The following is a 19,558-nucleotide window of genomic DNA, read 5'->3' on the forward strand; positions in this document are numbered from 1 at the left end:
TGGAGTATATATAAATCAGATCATAACATTCCCTTGCTTAAAATACTTAAAGATCTTAGAATAAAATCCAACTTTTTTCAAACCATAACCTATGAAGTCCCAAATTATGAGCTATATGGATGCCAAATCAGCAACATAAATGAATGAAAAAAGCTGGGTGGGGACAGTGGTAAATATGAGGTCACAGGCCTTGTCTCAAGGGGTAGATCCAGCTGAGGGTTGCCATGTAAGAATGCAAGCCCACTGCTGACAGATCTTTTGAATTTTTTGAAAATTCAGAAATTGTTATGTGACATCTCCTTATTTGCAACTTTTGGCAACTAACTTAAGAAAACACACATAGCTGTGTGCATGGGTTCCAGGCCTAAGACCTCTCTACCTGACTGGGCTCCTTTGCAGCTCTCCAAACTTCTCTCTACCACTACTTTTTTGTTTCTTGAAGGTTCTGTGTCCTGTTCCACATGAGGGCCTTTGCACGTGCTATTCCCTCTACTGGATTACTCTTCCCCTCTACAGTTTGTATAGGCTTCTTATCCTTCAGGTCTCAGTTTAGAAGAGCAGCTCCTCAAATAGGCCTTCTCTTACAAGAGTTCCTAACTTGGATCTGGTTACCTACAAGGCAGAACCCGAAACAAAGATTATGTACTAAATTTTATATGCTAGGTATAATCCCAGGGCTTTATGAAGAGACACAGCTGGTCACAAGGGGTGGACTGTGTGGATAAACTGTTAGCTATTCTGTGGGGATTACCAATCCAGGTCTTCTTATATTAACATCCTGGATTGGGAATTCTCAGACAACATGAGTAATGTACCTTTGCTCATCAAGCCTACTAAAACCTGGTTTGTGGTAATGCATTCTTAGCATAAGCTATTTTTTCCCTTATCTAGAGCCAGGCCAAGATGGATAAGTTTCCTTCTTATTTTCCTATGCCTGTAATTTTTTTTTTTTTTTTTTGACTCCGAGAGTCCTACCTTTATTCAGGGGACTCAGTTCCAGATCCTAATCTCTGGGACCTGAGGCTTCGTGTCCTATTCCTACCTTGTCACTAAAATCTAGTGGTTTCTGAGACTAATTGCCCTCCTGCTCCCCAGACCCCAGGGACCTCACTGTCAGTGTACACTCACTGTTCTGGTTTTTAGTTCCCTCTTTGCTTTTGGCCCTTAGAGGTTTTCCATAGCTTCTTGCATGCTCAGTTAGATTTCAAAAAGCATGCTTGTGAGATCTGAGTGAGAATTTCTAGGTGTTTTGTAGTGGGGAGGCTTTCAGGATCTTTGGACTAGACAGTGCAGTATTTTTGAAAACAGAAGTCATACACCGAAATCATGTATTTGTTGGTTTGATTTTTTTTTTCCTCCCCCAAATGGGGAGCCGGACATGGGACTCGATCCCAGGACCTGGAGATCATGACCTGAGCCGAAGGCAGACGCCCAACCGTCTGAGCTACCCAGGCGCCCCCCAAATAACAGTTCTACAAGGGCAGAAATCTTGCCTGTTTGTGTCACACAGTGTTTGGTACATAATTGGTACTCATGACATGTTTGAAGGAATGAATCTTGATAATGTTAATGTGGAATTGGAGGTGTAACTCCACTCTAAATTCCAGAGAATAGTGGCTCTGTTTTACTCAGATTTGTCTTTCCAGGGAACTTAATACAGTTTCAAGAACAGAGAGGATGTTTTCTGTAAGTATTTGGTGGTTAATTTATCTTTATTGATGTAAAAAAGGATTACAAAAATAATAGCACCTTTAAATTAAGTTACTTTAGGAATGTTAAGATGGATATTTACAGTATTATTTTTCAAAGTTTTCCCTGATCTCTGAAGCTACAAGTCATTTTTTCTCTGTATATTTTCTTATAGCTTTTCTTGCTTTGTCCGTTTTGTTGTGTATCTGCCTTATCTTCATTGCTCTAAGCTCTTGGGGGTGGTTCTTGTCTGTGTTACTGTTTTTTAATCCTCTAGTACATGCAGGGTTTTCAACCTTGGCACTATTGACACTATGGCCAGATAATTCTTTGTTTGGGGCAGCTGTCCTGCGCATTGTAGGATATTTAGCAGCATCCCTGGCCTCTACCCACTGCATGTCCGTAGAATCCTCAGTTGTGACAACCAAAAGTGTCTCCAGACATTGCCCAATGTCCCCTGGGGGACAAAAGTGGTCTCAGTTGAGAACCATTGCTTCAGAGTGCCTTACACAGAGTAAGTGCTCCTCGTTTATTCATTACATAGATCTATAGCAAATTTTGATTGAATCCCACAAAGGCAAACATAAGATTTATGCCTCTTGAGGAAACTCAAGAAAGACCAGCCCTCTTGTTTTGCAGGTCTGACTGAGCACTAGGATGAATTATGCTCCTGTTGCCACTTACTGTCCACTCCCTCCTCAAAGCCTGTCCTCTCATTCTCATCTATTTATTTATAATCTGAAAACATTTGGAGGTTCATAGTTTTGGTGTGTAGCTTAAGTCCATTACTTCTATAATGCATGTATTCATTTTCTGATAAATGCCTTTGGTCAGATGGACATTCAAATGCACCTGCGTTTCAGATGGCAGACTTTCTAAGCACACACAGACCCAGAAGATTAGAACACTGTTTGTTGGCATAAATGGGCAAAAATTGGAACCGTAACTTTTTTCCCCTTTAGCAAGGCTACAATGAACTTAATTAGCATTTTTGAAGATAAACACTCCTGCTTTCCTATTTTTTCATGTCTTACAGTGTTTTTAACAGTTCAGAATTATGTATAAAAATCTAAGCAATAAATTATGTTTTGTAAGAATAAGACGTTATTTTTACAAAAGTAAGACATTTTAGGTAACAAATAATTTTAAGCAATAAAAATAATTTTAGGTAATGAAAACTGATGGCAGTGGCCCCAAGAATGCTATTGCCTTCTCTTCTCTCTCCTGTTCCATCCCCACTCCTGCAGCACTGCCTCGGCGTCATCTTACGTACTGTGATGGTAGCTCTGTGGTGGTGGGAGTGGGGGAGGGGCCAGAGTGGGGGCGGGGTGTGTAGATTAAATTCCATTATCTCTACTTGACAATTGAAGAAATAGGCTCGGCGAGATGAAGTCATTTTTAAAAAATTGTCTCGCTAATTGAGGTCAGAGCAAAGTCTCCTTTTTCCCAGGGCTCTTTCTACTCTAAGACATAGTCAGATAGTGATGTCATATTCCAGATATTGCTGGGGAAGTGCAAAAAGTTCTTTTCTCTGCCCTATCGCTTAAAGTCAACAGCAACACAATGGCTGGAAACTTTCCTCAGGTAAGCCCTAAAGGTGAAAATATTTCCTCCTGGCACCATGCAGAATTTCCAGGCAGAACCCAAACACAATCTATGGCTCAGAGGGAAAATGTCACAGGAGAAAGTTACAGAAGCAAATGCAATGATGTAATGTTATGAAGAATTAAGGCATTTGTAAGGATGAAAAAGCAGAAAAAGCATGGAAAGCAAAGCAACCCTAGTTCATTTTGAAGAATCACAAAAAGATGACCTTTTTCTTTTTCTTATAATCAAATATTAAGAGGAATTCAATAAATGAAACTGAATGCCAGACTCACACCAGACAAAATTCAACTGTGCTCATTTGTTTAATTATTACATTATTTGAGGCAAATTCACTGAAATCCTGAATAATAACAAGAAAGGAAAGTCATGCCAAACACAGGTCTTTATGTTTCTACCTCAGTAAAATATTGGACAACCACCCCAGTGAAAAATGATTTTAAATAATCTTATTTTCCTACTATAAAAACAAAATGTCAATTTAAAAAATTTAGAAAAAAAAATTTAGAAAACATACGGAAAGGTAGCCATTGTAAGTATTATGGTTTATATATTTCAGATATAAATATATATTTATATGAATATGCACATATGTATGTATTTGTGTATTTCTATGGAAATATATATATGCATAGCATGTGAGGAAATACCTATATCCTATCTATTTTTATCTATCCCCCAATGAAATAATGCCAATTCATTAATGCTATTTTGTTACCTGCTGTTTTCACTTAACTTTCAGTGATTTTCTTTCCAATTCATTAAATAATTTAATATTCTTCTGTAATGTTATTTTTAATGGCTAAAGAATCAACAAGGAAATTGTAATTGTCTTAAAGAGGTCAATTTGTTTTTAAAAAATAACTGCTTTTTAATTTTCATTCACTCACTTTTATTCACTTTTATTCACTCTACCTAACAATTCCAATTCTACATTTCTACATTCATTTTTATACTTGTTTAACACTAGGCTTTTTAAAGAACTTTCTTCATCCTTTCATCATATGGTTAAACTTACCTCAGAGTCCTGAAGATAGGTGACCAAAAGGAAAGCTTCAACACACAAAATTTTTAGATATTTCATCATTTCAAAACACTTTCCTGTCCCTGACCATAATGTTCCAGGAGGTGAATGATTACCCATTTTCAGATGAAAGAAGTGAAGAATACAAATATTAAGCACACAAGGCCTGCTCAGCTGTAGAATGGTTGCCAAATTCAAATATTTCTGAATTTCTCCCCCTGAACTTTTCACCCTGAGTGTTGAACCCCTGTGATGACATTTCCTGTTACTAACCATTTGTTAGTTGTTGGCCCACAGCTTTTGCTGCCTAGACATCTTCGTTTCCTGATATTTTTCCCTTTCATTATCACATAGGCAGAACAATATGTTAATGAGCTTTGTTGATAAAAGCAAGAATGAAGCTTGTTCCCCCAGTGGGTTTAGGACTAATTTGCCTCAGGCAGTCCTTTCTAGTTTCCTTACCTTTTTTCTTATTCAACTTTTGATCTCAGTTGCTAATAGTATGTGTTAATATTATAAAGCCAATTGTCTTCTTGATTATCTGATGACATCAGTGGAATTCCATGTGTTTTCCATGTAAAGACTTGATTGGATTCAAAGAGTTCAGTTTGTATAGATACTTTAAGGTGACAGTTACATTAATATTCATAATTAAAATAATAACTAACATAGTAAGCGCTATTTTAAAGAAATGGTATAAAAGTAATTTGTATGAAAGCAGGGAGAGTAGTATAAATATCACCCATTACCCAGCTTCAATTGCTGTCAACTTTTGACCAATCTTGTTTCATTATTCTCTTGTCCAACATCTCTTTCTTTCCTGACACTGGGTTGTTTTCAAGTAAATCCAAGACACTATATTATTTCACCTGTAAATATTTCAGAAGGTAAGGATGCTTACCTTTAAATTATTTTTAATTTTTAAACTTTTTATTAGATTATAACAGACAAAAATACCTGAGTAATACATTAAAAAAATCACAAGTATACAGCTTGATTAATTTTTGCAAATTGAACACATTGGCATAACCAGCAAGAAATAGAATATTACCAATACCACTGAAGCCTTTCTTGTGCCCATTTCCAGTTGTGTCCCCACCTTCTAAGGATAACTGCTATTCTGACTTCCAAAACCAAAAATATTTTTGCTTGTTTTTGAACTTGGTGTACATGGAATCGTCAGTGTACTGTTTTGGGTCTGGCTTCTTTCATTTAACATTTTGTTTGAGAGATCTATCCATATTGTTACATTCAGTTATAGATTGTTCGTTCTTATTGCTGTCTATAGCATACCATTGTGTGACTACACTACACTGCACCCATTCAGTTGTAGAAAGCACTCAGAGTTTCAAGTATTTGGCTATTATAAATAGTCTTAAACTCTTTTATTAATCTTAAAAAAGAGGTAAAGTAGTCTTAGGTGAAATAAAGTAATTTGCTAAGTTCCCACTGGTGATAAGTAATGGAGTCTGAATTCAAACTAGCTTTGCCTGACTCCAGAATCAGAGGTCTTAACCACAGTGTTTCCAAGGCAGCCTGTTTATCAGAGTTAACTGTAATTATCTATATAGTGTATATATACACACCCATAAGCTCCATGGAGAAAAGTGCATTATTTTGCATGGTTCTGTGCCTAATCACTGGTTTCCCAGTTCTGTGTCTATTTCTTAGAGAGTAAATGTCCCATGCCCTCATAGAAAATTGTTGAGTCATCTATTACAACTAAGAATTAGAGCATTGAACAAGAGGGGGGGAATGACTCTGGAATAGGAAAGGAAGAAGGAAATATACTCAGGAGAATGTTAGTTGACTCTATCGCAAAGAAGGATGCGTGTGATTTTGATAGAATATGATCCTATGATAACTTTCAGAGTTAAGTTCTATTTACCCAATTTCAAGCAGGGAAGTAGGGATTTTAAGGTCTAAGCATGTAAATGCTTACTTTGCTCAGTAAATGGAAAAATATTATTATCTTATAACTTTCTAAAAACCTATTCTTGCCTCTCTTTTCTCTGAAGCTGTTGGGAAAAGAAATGATTTAATTGAATATTTTATGAACAAATATATGAATGACATAATATATGTTTTGACATAATATATGTTTTACTAGTGAACAGGACAAAGTACTTATTTTACTATGAATGTGTATAGTTATTACAAAGGATTAGCACAATTTCTTTTAAATTTTTTAAAAAAATATTTTATTTATTTGACAGAGAGACACAGTGAGAGAGGGAACACAAGCATGGGGAGTGGGAGAGGGAGAAGCAGGCTTCCTGCGGAGCAGGGAGCCCGTTGCTGGGCTCGATCCCAGGACCCTGGGATCGTGACCTGAGCAGAAGGTAGACGCTTAACGACTGAGCCACCCAGGCACCCCTCTTTTAAAGTTTTGTAAGATCTAAATAGAAATATATCTAGATTAATAAAAAATGCAAGTATTTTCAAATTGTAAAACCTGACTATAGCAACTGTAACACAGTATCATTCTGATATCAAAGCATTAGTTAATGTATAATGATTTCTCCCGCCACCCCCATATTGTCTTATGTTTTTTCTTGTTGTTGGTTACATCTTTGAGAAGTTTTGGTTGTGAATGCGTAGCTCATAAACATTTAAAAATTGCTTATCAAATTATAGACCAAAATTATATTTTTAGAATGTAATTTTAGAATTTCATTAGGCACTGAACTCATTCATCATAGAACATCATGCATTGTTTGTTTTAGAGAGAATACAGCTCATATCCTTTGCTTAAAAATAGACACTTTTTTTTTTTCTCAAAGCAATTATCTTCTTTCCAGTCCAATTTTCTCTTCTCTGGTATTCAACAGGACTTCAGTTCCAATGAGCTTTTATTTTACTATGCTGATCATGTAGTTATGCCATTTTTTTTTCTATCTGCCTCAGAGCTGTAGAATTTTAAATGTATTTTTTTGGTCAGAAGCATATTTATTCAGGTATAGCAGAGTCTGTATCTTTTGACTCTCAGTGACTGTCAAGAACAAGATACTGAGACTATTAAGTGTAAGGAGGCAGTTATGTGGTTAGGAACACAAATTTTTGGAACCAGACTCTCTAGTCCAAATCTGATTCTCCTGCTTATTAGCATGTAACCTGATCAAGTTACTTAATATCTCTATGTCTCAGTTTTCTTGCCTGTAAAATGGGGGATAATGATAATACCTGTCTCATTGGGTTATTGTGAGAATATATGTTAAGGCTTTAGAAATGTGCTTGGCACATAGTAAGTGTTACATAAGTATTTTTCTTATTATCCTAAAATCTATTAACTTTCCTTTGAAATTTTAACAAAATTCAAAATAACTAATTTGCAATCAATGAATGTCTTTCCAAAACTTGTAATATGTAAGTAATAATGACATAACTCTGTCCAAAAAGCCTAGAAGCATTTTCTGTAAGTTTTGAATAACATGCTGTAAAGTTTTTTTCATCTTTATATTGTTCATTTGCTCATTCAATCATTCCTATTTATTGAACACTTACTGTGGTGCTTGATTATTCAATAAGGAACAAACAGGAAACATTCTCTACTACCCAGGAGCTTATATTCAAGTCTCAGATCCAGGCAATAAACAATAACAGAGATGTTTGTTTGGAAATTCCCCTCATGACCCCTCACTCCTGAACTTCATCTTGAAGCAAATGTCAAACTGATTAATTTTTTACTTAAAAAAAAAAACCCATGCCTCTTTAAATAAACAATATGGTAAAATTTGTGTTTTAGAAACGGATATAGAGATAATGTGCCAACACTCTTATTTAATTCATTTGCTTTTTTCTCATTGACATTATTAACCTATTTTCTTATTAAAAAGTTTCATCATGACTCATTCTTGAAGTTGGGAAATACAGCTTTAGTTTTAAGTTTATCAGATGTTCTCAGAATGCTCACACTTAAGACTGTGGGAAAAGGATGCAGCTGAACAGTAATATATTAACAATATGTGTTGAAAAATCAGTTCCTTGTTGACTGTATACAAAACACAAACTTCTAATAACTCTTAATGGCACTACTTCCTCTGTGGATTATGTAGGAAATTCTTTTGTCTGAATAATCATTCCCAGGGGGAAAGCTTTCAAAATAAATTCACTTTATAAAGAGGGATAGAGAATGCATGTGTGTGGTGTGTGTGTGTGTGTGCACGTGAGAGATAGAGAGAGGGGTGGGGGGAGAAAGAGAGACTGATTATTGTGGGATACTGAGTTAGACAAGCACATATGCTTGGTATAATTAAAGAACGTAATTTGAAGGTAGCAACAGTATCTAATTATATAAAATACTCTCTGTGCTGTTGCTTGTCATCACATTGTTTAAAATAAATTAATAGTAACAAAGGACTGCTAATCCAAGTGTTAGAGAAAACAATGGTGGGAGGACTAGGTTTTCATTAAAGGAAAAAAAAAAAACAACCACCGAAAACTCTAATTGTCTGGATAGTTAGAGAAGAAATAACTTTCATGCTCCTGATGGAATTATCTAGGCCCATAAAGACAAAGTGGGTTATTTCCCCTTAGTCATCTTGACTTGGGCTACAAGCTTCTCTGCTTAATTTTGGATTGGAAACATCTATAAAGCGAACTTTTAGTAGGAGTGAAATGTTACATTTCTGGGGTCCTCTTTAGTGAAATGGTTCTCAACCTGGTGCTATTGTATGTGGGACATGCTGTGTGGGGTGTGTGCATTTTCCAAACAATAATTTCTCCTCACACCAGCTCTTTGTAATATTTGAAATGTTCTCCTGGTTGTTCTGAACTATGGCCTCACCCAGTCACACACTTCCACCTCCTATCAGAACCCACTTTTTAGGGACTGTGAATAGATTGTTTCTAAAAGATCCATTAGTGTTCTAGATGAGTCCGTTCATTTCATATAAGAACACTTTCATCTTAATAGAAGTCTTTTTTAAAAAATCAAGGTTGGCCCAGACCCAGGAAGACTAAGAATCTGAACAAATGTAATTTTATATGTTAATAGTAGTAAATAAATTAAGGGGAAAGGAGGAATGCAATTAGTGTGGTGGCTGGGATGGAAAGAACTGAGATGTTTTCTAATGGGTTGAGGTGTGTGGGGGGGTCAGCTAATCTTGAGGTGAGGGTCATTTCTTTAAAAAGAAGGACACACACACGTGCACACACACACATACACACCTCCCTCTTGTGAAAAGTGGTAGCCTTTCCCAGAGAGACATTAGGGTTATTTAGTACATAAGACACTTCTCACAAATATGCAATGCTTAAAAGATTAAATCCATGCCTTTACATGTCTGCTTGGTCTAACTTCAGTTTGCATGTCAAAAAAAGTGTATCCTTAGGCTGATAAACTGATCTCGGGAAGGGGGTCAACCTTTATAATGGTGTTGGTGACGTTTTTATCAGGGCAATATTCTAGTGTGTTAACTAATAATGGTGTGTGTATGTGTGTGTGTGTGTGTCCCTTCCTACTTTACCTGTGGCTAAAGGGATCTCTCTCAGTTCTTCTTACTGTTAATTTCACGTACGTAATAAGATAGTCCCCAAAACTAGTTAAACACACTTTTTCCCCATGAGTCTTAATCTTGGCAGATTCATACTATTTTATGATATAAAATAAAGCAAATAAAATATCTTGAGACAGTCTTCATGTGACAGTTCAGGGTAGGAGTGACTCTTCGCTGGTTTTGGAGCCTGGAGGGTTAATGATGAGGTGAGGCTGTTGACAACCAGAGGTTTTTCAAGTCCTGGTTTTCCTGGAGTGTTCTCCACTTCTTACTTTGAATGAATGACCTGAGTGAGAATAATAAGATTTTCCTTCTTAACCTTACTCCATTCAAAAACATACTATTACAGATACTCCTTTATGTTAACCTGATTTTAATAACATTCAGGTATACAAGCTGATCAAGTCTGATATGACAGGGTATGAAAGTAACACACCAATGTAAAAAGCCGTCTGGAATGATCTCTTTCTGTGAATTTTCCCAACAGTTGTGGCACATTTTTAAAAGGCTGTTTTAAATTTAAGAACATTTATCTGAGAATGCCTAATTGAGAAAAATATTGCATTGGTAAATTGCTCTGCTCCAGACAACTGCTATTTCTTCTTCAAATTTAAAGTCCCAAATCACAATCTGTATTTAAGAGCTTCAAGTAGTAATTACCTCTGTGTCCTTAAAAGGATCTGCCGGTTTCCTGCAATCTTTTACAGGGTGAGCAGAGCTATATGCACTGATAACCCAGCTGCCGAGGAACTGAGTAAAGCCGGCTCCAAACTTCTCAGCTGTTGACAGGCTTGACTTGCTGAGAACACTGGTTAAATATAGCACGCGCGAGCTCAGCTCCTCAACAAAGTCATTGCTCTGACAGTGTTGTGAAGGGAGCAGAAGAAGAGAAACCTAATCTCAGAACCCAACAACACCTAGCAACAGTTGAAAAAACTTTTAAACAAAAGTCTGGGTGGGAGATAGACACCAGCCTCCAATTTCTGCTGATCGGGATTTCAGGGAGAAGAAGCTGCTTTCCCCTTCCCTCTACTCAGTTTCCTGCATGACTTCAGCTGTTGGCTAGTCCTAGGAAAGAAAGTGGGAAAAGCTTTTTCCTCTGTATTCTTTTGGGCTGGATAGTTTTCCAAGACTCCAGTCTCTCTGGGGCTGTGGGACAAGCCACTGGGTTCTTCAAAGGATAAACTACCTCCATAAAGGACATACCCTTGGTTAAACAAGCTGCCGTCAGGTAAGACCAAAATAAACAGCTATTTACTCTCTTAAATTTCTGCTTCTGTAAGAGGAGTGTTCTCTCAGATTCTGTGTTGTCGGATTCCTTTGATTCTTACTGTCTCCACTGTGTGATAACACATTTAAGGAATTATCATAATCATTGTGGATTATTTTGAAAGAATCAGTAGCATCATCTCTCTCAGAATTACACCAATTCCTTTTTAAGCACAAAGGTTGTTACGATGTTTTAATAGCCATCAAAATATTTCTGCCAAGTTATCATTCTTGAGCAGGTAACAGAAATATATGGCAAAGGACAACTTCACAGCTCCTTTCACAATTAAGATGGCTAAACAATGGAAGAGATCTTTTCCCTAGGAGCAAAATAACGTTCATTTACTGAAACTAGCTGAGCAGCTTGTGTGGTAGATGAGAGGAAAGTCCTGCATGGTGTTTGTGTTGCTGTACTTAAGACTTGCTGCTATCTGCTTCGCCCTTTGCCTGATTCTCTGATTACACTGGTACACCTTGTGCTGGTTCTGACCTGGTTACATTATAATCACCCCAAGTGCTTCTGACTGGGCACAAAATACGGCTGCTATTAAATCACTACTTTTGCAGTTGTTGAATAGAAACTACTCAGGAGAATGTTATTTTGTGATTTAGAAAAAAATAAACTGACTAATTAGATAAACTGACTAATAGATAAAACAGATGCTGCTTTTTAAAACTGAAATAGAATCTATTAGAAAAAACTTCTTTCTAAAGTTGTATATATGTGTATATGAGTGTTTACGATAGTGTGAAGGAAATCCTCCTTTTATTTGTTGGTATATTATCTCCCCTCCCATGAGTTGCCATGCAGTTTTATCAGAATTGCTTAGAGTGGTCGATTTCACATTGATTCTGACAAAAGTTGTGGCTGAATGTTAGGATATGGTTACTGATACCTGGTGTCTATAGTTGGGCTAGATTTGCATAAATTTGTTCCTTTAAATGAACACGATAATTTGAATGAATATTCTAATCTAAGGATAATATAAAAGAAGATACAGATGTACATTTTAAAGGGAATTATTTGAGTCTATTTTATCAACCTAAAGAAAGAATTTACCCAAGACCAGTTTAGAACAGGTGGTTTGTTGACAAATAAGAATGTATCAACCCTTTCAGTAAATGTTTCTATTTTAAGAAAAATTAATTAAAGCTTATATATAGAATGTGCAGGAAACGGAAATAATACATACATTTCAGTATGTACAGTGCTTCCTAATTCTGATTGCACGATTAGTTTATGAAGTAAACGAAGCTAATCATATATAATGAATGTATACATGTATAGTGCAAAATGCACTTTGGTAACCTTGGTATCAGAGAATGAAACTCCTGGTACTTTAGTGGAGATGAAGTATCTTCGTCTTGAAAAAGTTTTGAAAAGTGAGAACTAAATGCTTTACATTTTTCCTGTTTTTATCTCAGGAAGGGTCACATTGTTGGCTTACAAATGTATGTGTAAGGCCAAAGTCTGCCATTAGTTCTAGGCATGTAATTTCTTTTGGAGTCCGTGGAACAGTGTGTAGATAACTGAGTACAGCATTTGGCCCTGGGTGAAAGCTATGTTTCCTGATGAATTGATTTCTGAGTAGCATTGTCTTCATGGCTGTAAATTTACCCCTGAGAATCAAAAATAGCTCAGGTTAGACCATGTGCTTCCCTCCGGTATATGAACAATCAAACCCTCCATGAGCCATGTAGATTCTCTTCTCTTGTTTGCTCAAGTTCACATGTCTATGTTATTTTGAAATCTCCCCTTTCCCCTTCACCACAAGTATTGTTAGATTCCATCACCATGTCTCCTACCACACTAAAGCCTCTTCCCTTCACCCTCTGTCTGGATTGAAACACCGCTGCTCCCCTACTACCCCTTACTGCCATCCAGACCATCTTGCCCATGACCACGGGGTTAATTTTTCTACAACATTGCTCTGCTTGTTTCTCTTACTCTTCAGTTATCTTCTGGGACTCCTGGTTGCTGCCAAACACCTAGGCTGGGTATTTTGAAAACCTTCCATCATCTGGCACGTACTTAACTTTTCCAGTTTCGGCTCCCACTACTCAACAACAAATGTCCTTCTGCTTCAGATAGTTCAGATTTTGGACCGTTCTCCAAACACATGCACAGTGCACATTTCAATGCTACACCTCTGCCTGTTTCATTCCGCCTGCCTGTTATACATTTCCTCCCCTTTCCTAGAGACCTTGTCCACTCTTTAAAGCCCAGATCAGTGTCTTTTACTTTCACAATGATTCCCTGACCTTACCTTTTAGAAGTGATTCCTTTTTAGACAGTTTGGTGCTCTATCAGAATTAAGGTACTTTGGGATAGGGTTTGTGTCTTTAAATTCAGAACAGTTTAATGAAGCAATTAGGTGCAAAGCATTGTCCTAAGCACCACTTGGTTTTAGAGCTTTTTATCCCTATGCACGTTGTGGATGTTCTATTAACATTTTTGGCTTTAGATTTCTGATGATGAGTACATGAGAAAGTATAAATAAGTATAAAATCAAGAAAAGCAACTATTAAGTGTGGTTAATAACTTTTTATCTCAATTTCTCAAGGCAAGTCTTCATAGTTTTATTGTGCACAGAGAAGTTACAAGTAATTCTAACTACACTCATGTACCTGATTGTGGAGATGGTGTGCCTTGAGAATGAACTGGAAAGAACTATATATATAAAGACTGTATATATACTATATACCTGCTTGTCCTGTGTATGCATCTACCTACCTAAATGCTGTAACTCATATGACTTTTATCATCTTTTGGTATCAGATTAAATTTGTAACTACCTTTGGTATTGTTCATTTAAATCATGGCTCCTTTTATCTGTGGGTCATCATGGATTATAATCTGTCCTGGAACATTAAAATATTTAAATAGCGTATTGTGATCCCTTTTTCTTTTTTTCCCTAGATATTTGAAATAGAGACATTTCTCAGATTTATTTTTAATCACTCATGAAACCTGTAGCCTTACTGTGTGAGATAAAACATGAATTAGGATTTTGAGGCAATTTTTTTCTGTGTCCACTGAAAGAAAATTCTCTTTATATTTTAAGAGAATTATATTTTAAGATAGCCAAGGAGGTTAAAATTACTCTTCTAAATGTGTTTAGCAAGAATTATTATGGGATTTTCCCAATGAAATTTGTGAAATATTCAATATATTCATTTAGCAGTGGTTTTCCTATGGTTATATTTTTAATTTATTTTTTAGAAGTGAAACTTGGTGGCAAAATGCATATTCTAAACTAATGCTGATTGTGTTTTTCTTTTTTGGAAGATGAGCATTTCTTCATAAAACAGGTGCCCTAAGAAATAGGATTTTACAGAGCTTGCTTAATCCATATTTTTACTTATTTTTCTACACACGTGGGTTTTAGGAAAGTAGCACCTTGGGAATTGAGGGGGAAAGCTTAGATTGAGATTTATTTCAGCAGAAAGATTTAAGAGAGAAAATTGGTAACAACTTGTTAGAAGTATGACATCTAAAAGACTGCAACATAAATTTGTTTATACATTAATTATTTTTAACATATATAGCAATAGGAAGATGTGCTAATATAATAAATTTGTTTCCTTAAATCTGAGTTGAAAATACAACAAGGATATTGGTATGAAGGAGGAGGCAAGGAAGGCCTGCAGCACAGGCAAGCCAGATGGCCTGGGTTCAGATCTCTGCTCACTATGACCCTGGGCAAATTACTCTCTATGCCTGTTTCCTCGTCTGTAAAATGAAAATAATAATACTATCTTCCTCATAGAGGGGTTTTGAAGATTAAATGAGTTAATAAAACTTAGTTGCCTGGTAGACTTTTCAATAAATTTAATCTATTATTGCTTTATTATCACATCCTAAATGCAGTTTTCTGTTTATTTTAATCTTCATTGCACACAAAATTCTTAGACACAGATAGTCTGTGAACTCAAGTTCATAGATCATAGGAAAGGCAGAAGAATGTATTGTTTAAATGTGGAATCTTGTTGGGGACATACTTTGCTGCTGGGTACTGTGAGCACACATAGTTTGAACGCCAGCCAATCATTTAGCATGGAATTTATGTTTCAAACCCTCCCTTATCACTCAGCAGCCTGCTGTCTTACAGAATCATTACTAAAAAGGCTAAAAAATCACCCACAGCATAGACTGTCCTATGGTTTCTATATTTGCACTTGGAGATAAAGTGTGTTTATACACCAGTGCTTGGGTGTCTTTTTTATAGCCTACAACACTGGGTAATGTATGGCAATGGAGACTTCCTTCTCTATAGAAAATAGGCTATTAAATTCATCATTCTTTATTTCTTCCCTTAGATGTTTTGTTTTGTTTTACTAACCTAGTAACAGATAAAAATGAAAAGACCAAAAAAGGTCATCTCACGCTAGCTTTAACCTTAACCAAATGGAAATGGATTCTTGCTATTCATCATCCTTAATCCTATTCATTCTTCTTAAACATGACAAGTATATTCAAGGCAAACAAAAAAAACCCTGTTATATCATAAAGATGTGTGTGTGTATTATGGGGTACTCACCATTCTGTATATTTAATTTAACAAAAATATTTGAAACACTCTTATAAACAGGGAAGTTTCTTAGTAGCTTTAGCTCTAACCAACCTTATGCCGGGTAGTTACGGCTTCAACCTGACCATTGCTTTATTTTTCCCAATTGAAAGGATACGTTTTTAAAAGATGAGGCAAACTGGGTTTTAGAATTGTCATTCTCTAATGAAAACCTTGCTATAGAAAGAAAGAAGGAAGAAAAGAAAAAAAAATAAGAACTTTTCCTGGCTTTACGGAATACGTTATCAAGGCTTTAGGACAAAAATACAGGAACCTCAGGAAAATATATTGGGTTATGTTCTTCTTTCTCCTTAAATGGTCATTCTTGGTCTTTGGCTGATCAGAGAAGGGACGAGGCTACAGGCAGAATTCCCCTTTCCCTGTGGTAATAGTTGAGGCAGTTTGATTTCCAAGGCAAGGCAGGAGTTATGGAAGAACTTAGAATAAGGAAAGTCAAACATGAATTGAACAGCTCTTGCTGGCTGCTAACCAGCTGATTGCAGAACTTGAGAAACTCCCAGCAGAAATGAAGTAACAGGACGTTAACCAGCACCCCAGTCCCTGAGAGCTTTGCTTAAGCCACAACAGCACTGAAAAGTCAAAAGAAGGCTGGTGTTGGTTTTCCTTTTTGGGAAATGGTGTCAACGTGCATAATATCAGGTGATTTATGTGTTTCTGAGGTCTGTGAAAGACAGACTAAAAATTTTTAAAACAAATGCAGGATTTATCTCAAGTGATCTGACTTTGATTCCTTGAGGTTCAGGGATTTTTCTCTTTTTGCTTTCTTGCTTAAATTCTGTCACCTACCTCCTTTACCAAAGCATAGATGAACATGATTGTTGCTTCACTGGCCAAAGACCTTATAGGTCTAACCTTGAAAATAGTCTTTTTTTTTTTTTTTTTTTGCTTTTGCAACAATTGTAACTGCAATCTTCCCAAGTTACTTTGAAGAAATGAATTATCTGCTGCTTATCTTTGTAAGAAAAAGGTGTAGGAAATCCATGAAATGAACTCATCAGAGTTGGCCGAATGCATTCTTTAAAAAATGATTTGCTGAAGATTTAAAGCCGAAAGACAATTTGATTAAAAACAGTAGACTGTTGACATCACTAAGACAATCAAATTACTGCCAACTTGCCTTGTTTATCTAAAAGATCTTTGTAAAAATAAGATCTTTACACACACACCACACACACACAGACACAAGAGTCATAGGTGATATGGTAATAGGGATAAAAGGATTTTATTTTTTTTATATCTCTTTAATACACTTCTGTCTTAAGTAACTCATTTTTGAGGTACCACAGCACAACAGGAAAGGAAGAGGCATCGCTGAGTTCATAATGCTATTTCAGTGTGGCAGCCTAAGTCCATGAGGAAATGACAGCCTGGGCCTGTATTTGGAGGCTCACAGTTACTGTGACGACAGCACACACTCCTGGAAAACAAAGATGGTCTGCTTGCCAGGGTGAGCCAAGAAGAATTTTGCCAGCTCAGATTTTTCCTAATTATTCTGTAAGTCTTGAAATGTGACACTGGAGATATTCAAGGCTTTTTGTGTTTCAATAACTGTTTAGTAAGTGATACATGCTTGGGCAGTTTGGTATTTGGATGAGGGAGGGGCCTCACACATAAGCTTAACTTTCACATGTTGTCTTGATAGATATCATCTTCTGGTTTGGACATCACCAAACCAACTGCTTTGATCACAGTCTGTTGTTTGTTCTGGTACATAAGGAAGCCAGCTGCATTGGTAGAATTCACTCCTCAGGGGCTCCTCAATTTTGGATCACATATCTCCACCTTCTATATGCTGTTTATTGTGGAGATCATTGCCCAGCATACCAGGTGTTCTTATCAATGACTGTGCATCTGAATCCCAATTCTTTTTTTTTTTTTTTAATTTGACAGAGAGAGAGGGAACACAAGCAGGGGGAGTGGGAGAGGGAGAAGCAGGCTTCCTGCAGAGCAGGGAGCCTGATGCAGGGCTCGATCCCAGAACCCCCGGATCACGACCTGGGCCGAAGGCAGACGCTTAACAACTGAGCCACCCAGATGCCCCCTGAATCCCAATTCTTATATGATGATGTAATACATAATATAATGGTAATAACTACATATAATACGTATCATCTATATAATATGTATTATATAGCTATATATAATTATTTTGTATCTATAGATGATGATAATACCAGATAGCATATACTGGAGATTATTCTGTGCCAGGCATTGTGCCAGGCATTTTACCTGGATGATTTTATTTACTTCTCATAACAACCCTATGAGGCACTAGTTTTATCTCTGTTTTATGGATTAGAAAAATGAGGTTGGTAGATGGTAAGTAACATGCCCACTGGTAGGTTGTACATTCAAACACAGGCAGTTTGACATTAGTCAGCCCATATTTTCAACCACTTTCTTGTAATATAGGCAGTTGTTCAAGGAAGACATTCACAGAGGTGACTGTGAGATGTTTTAGTGAAAGTTGTAGGATGTGACACTGCAGGGGCTCAGACTTTTCTCCCAGATCCCAGAGTAGAAACAGAAGCTTCAGTGGCCCCTGGAGTTGGGCAACCCAGGAAGAGCCAAGCCTGGGTACTGGAATGCAGAAGCTATTCTTCCACAGTTATTGATGGGGCAGTGTGGTTCTTTTTTGGGGGTGAGAGGGAGAGAGAGAGAAAGAGAATCTTAAGCAGGCTCCACGTCCAGCACAGAGCCCAATGCCAGGCTCAGTCTCACAACCCTGAGATTATGACCTGAGCTGAAATCAAGAGTCAGACGCTTAACTGACTGAGCCACCCAGTGCCCATGGTTCTTGGTTTCTACATTGCTGAGTTGATTCCCTGGGAGAGGGTGGCATGGAGCATTTGCTTTTGTGAGTTATTATGGCTGCTCTTGTAGCCAGATCCTTTAAAACCATCGGAGTTTTGGTCTCCTTGTGTTGCCTCTGTTGACAACTCAGAACCCCACCTTCCGTTGTAACATTCAAAATGCTCTGCAGATCTCTGCCTTGGTCATTAGCATTCAGTTTGTTAAGTGGGTTCAAGAGGGAGTCCTACAAAATACTTATTCCAGGTGTTGGTAGCAATGTTCCCTGAAGGTCTTTGGTGGTGCATGTACATTGGTTGGAGGAGGCAATGAAGAAGGGAATAGAAGGTCTCATTCCATGTAAGAGCTCTCATAGGCTCCCCCAAATTTTGCTTAGGTAGTGAGTTGTCAACCTGGTACCATGTTGTTCCTTCAGAAAAAAAAGGAGAGTTTGCTATAGTTTAAGGAAAATTACCTGATACTTTCAGACAGTGGTTTGCTACTGTGATCAATAGCGTGAACTATTTTATTGGATATTTTATTTAATTCTTTTATCTTTATTAACCAAGAATGACTACTAATGATGCTCAATGTCTGATCATTTGGATATAATTAAAATTCTTGAGTTTCTATTTACATGTATGGCATTTAACTTTTGGATTATCTGAAGTAAAAGGAGAGCAGTTCTAATAAAATTTTGATGGAGCAGATAATGCTTTGCTTTTTCTTATGCCTGTGTCCATAAATAGTCTATGTATCAAATATCCAAGGTGATGGGATTGAATATTCTAGGAACTTGAGTGTTTCATGTGAAGTGAGCACATAACAGAATGAATCTCCACCCTCTGAAAAATTTTATTCTATGAATTGAAAACAGTATCTTGTCAAAAATATATTAGCACACCTTGCCACCACCCCCCCGCCAACATACACATCAACACTCATTACTGATCAATACACAGGACTTATACCACTGCTTACCTGACATGCTAAACATCTTGAAGCAAATATACTCTTTGCTCTGTGTCATAGGTTTATTTAATTCAAAATAAAGGTAGTGATATATTATATTTCATCAAGTCCCTCTGTTT

At 36.8% G+C, this 19,558-nt stretch overlaps 1 protein-coding gene across 6 annotated transcripts in view; it reads left to right on the plus strand.

The window, feature by feature from the left end:
* Positions 1 to 19,558, plus strand: part of FILIP1 (filamin A interacting protein 1) — a 277,664-nt gene that overhangs the window by 80,631 nt on the left and 177,475 nt on the right. Inside the window, exon 1 of one of the 6 annotated variants that reach the window (XM_032409439.1) lies at positions 10,366 to 11,047. The exons of 4 other annotated variants lie outside the window; for them this stretch is intronic. The gene's annotated coding sequence lies outside the window, so the exon portion shown is untranslated. Of the gene's footprint in view, positions 1 to 10,365; positions 11,048 to 19,558 lie in introns of those variants that run through there. One more of the 6 variants, XM_032409440.1, reaches the window with a different exon arrangement.

Source organism: Phoca vitulina, unplaced genomic scaffold (genome assembly GCF_004348235.1).
Source record: "Phoca vitulina isolate PV1807 unplaced genomic scaffold, GSC_HSeal_1.0 scaffold11, whole genome shotgun sequence".
Taxonomy (NCBI): Eukaryota; Metazoa; Chordata; class Mammalia; order Carnivora; family Phocidae; genus Phoca; species Phoca vitulina.